Source organism: Aegilops tauschii, chromosome 3 (genome assembly GCF_002575655.3).
Source record: "Aegilops tauschii subsp. strangulata cultivar AL8/78 chromosome 3, Aet v6.0, whole genome shotgun sequence".
NCBI classification, from domain to species: domain Eukaryota; kingdom Viridiplantae; phylum Streptophyta; class Magnoliopsida; order Poales; family Poaceae; genus Aegilops; species Aegilops tauschii.
In genome coordinates, this window is record NC_053037.3 from 212755883 (window position 1) to 212758183 (window position 2301).

Below are 2301 nucleotides of genomic sequence, written 5' to 3' on the forward strand. Positions count from 1 at the left end.
TCCAAAAAACTCAACAGCTCGCATCCGGCTATGGAGTCTATCACTTGGTCAATCCGTGGCAAAGCAAACGGATCCTTGGGGCAGGCCTTGTTCAGGTTGGTGTAGTCTATACACATACGCCACTTGTTATTCTTCTTCAATACCAGAACTGGGTTGGCAAGTCACTCTGGAAAAAACACTTCCATAATAAAGCCAGCGGCGAGGAGCCGGGCTATCTCTTCTCCTACGATTCTTCGCTTCTCTTCTGACAGTCGGCGGAGGGGCTGCTTGACCGGCTTCGCGTCGGCTCGGACATGTAATTTGTGCTCGGCGAAATCCTTCGGGACACCCGGCATGTCCTTTGGGGACCATGCAAAAATGTCTCGATTCTCACGGAGGAAGTCGACGAGCTCACCTTCCTATTTACTGTCCAAGTTTGCCCCAATGACGGCAAACCTCTCCGGATTTTCCGGGTCCAGAGTTATCTTTTTAGTCTCTTTGGCTGGCTGGAAGGAGCCCTACGCATCACAATCTTTGGGGTTGGGGGACAGGGCCGGCTGCTTGCTGGCCATGGCCACAACCCGCTCCAGCATCTTCTTCTCTTCAGCTACCACGAGGGACTCGGCCAGCCGGCTACTGGCCATGGCGCACTCGATGGACTTCTTGTAGTCGCCGGCTACCGTGATGATCCCCTTCGAGCTCGGCATATTCATCTTCAGGTAGGCGTAGTGGGGCACAACCATGAACTTGGCCAGAGCAGGTCGGCCAAGCAAAGCATGATAGGGGCTCTCCAGATCCACTACCTCGAACCAGATCGCTTCTCGGCGAAAATGATCTTTGTCTCCGAAGAGAATATCCATTTTAATCTTGCCGATTGGGGAGCAAGACAAACCAGGCACGATGCCATGGAACACGGTCCGGCTGGGCATGAGCTGCTTCGCCTTGGTGTTCAGCTTCTCCATGGTATCGCGGTACAGTATATTGATACTGCTTCCGCCATCAATCAGGACGCGGGAGAATCGGGCAGCTCGCCTCTCCGTCGCGAGGGTGACATCCAAGACCAGTGCATAGGAGCCAGGGGATGGCATCACCTCTGGGTGGTCGGCCTGGCTCCAGTTGATTGGCTTCTCTGACCAGTACATGAACTCGGGGGCGCTAGAGGCGACTGCGTTGACCTCTTGGTGCTGACGGCGCCGACTACGCTTGTCGTCGGCTTGGCTGGTGAAGACGACGTAGGCGGCGTGCTCTTCAGGGAACTCATCTTGAATGGCTCCGACTGCCGGCCGAGCCGCCGACTGCTGGGGGGCTGGAGGCGGCGGGCCGGGTGGCGGAGGCGGCAACAGCCCTTCACCCTTGGAGATTCGCGTGAGCCAGTGGCATTTCCGGGTCGTGTGGTTGGACGGCTTCGCGCCGCTGTGGAACTTGCAGGGGGCGTCGAGAGTCTGCTCGAAAGAGAAAGCCGGCTGCCAAGCCAGCCTGCCACCCTTCTTCTTGGGAGCGGGCTGCTCTTCGGGCTGCTCATCTTCAACTGTGGCCACCTGCCGACTGGTGGAAGGCGGCATGGGGGCCTTGCGCTTGTGGTCATTCTGATAAGGGCGCCGATTGGAGTCGCTAGCCGGCGTCTTGGGAGCCGGAGCAATCACCTTCCCGGAGGCGTCTACTCGAAGCTCGGTCTTCATCGAGGAGTCGGCCGTGGCGTACTTGTCCGCGATGATCAGGAGTTCGTCGAGGGTAGCCGGCTCGTCGTAGAGGAGTCGGTGCTTGAGGAGGGTGCCCTCTCGGCACCCGGCGGTGAAGTACTCGATGGCCTGAACCTCGTGCACCCCTTCGCAGGAGTTGCGGAGATCAGCCCACCGCGTGAGGTAGTCACGGGTCGACTCGTTGGGCCCTTGGACGCATAGGGAGAGCTGGCGAGGCTTGGGAGGCCGCTTGTACGTGCTGGTGAAGTTGCGGACGAAGACTTCCGTGAAGTCCAGCCAGCTGTTGATGCTGTAGGGCTTGAGGCTGTTGAGCCAGGTGCGCGCCGTGCCTTGCAGCATGAGGGGGACGTACTTCACGGCCACGCGCCGATTGCCGTTGGCTATGCTGACAGCAGTGGAGTAGTCGATGAGCCAATCTTCCGGCTTCACAGAGCCGTTGTACTTGGGCGTGTCTCTGGGGAGCGAGAACCCTTTGGGGAAGGGCTCGTCGCGGATGCAGGGGCCAAAGCATGGCGGGCCGACATCGTCTTCTTCTTCTAACGCCAGGGATCGAGCAAGGCGGTCGATCCGGTGGCGGGCGTCGTTCTCGCCGACTCCTTCTCGGCGGCCTAGTCGGTCACCA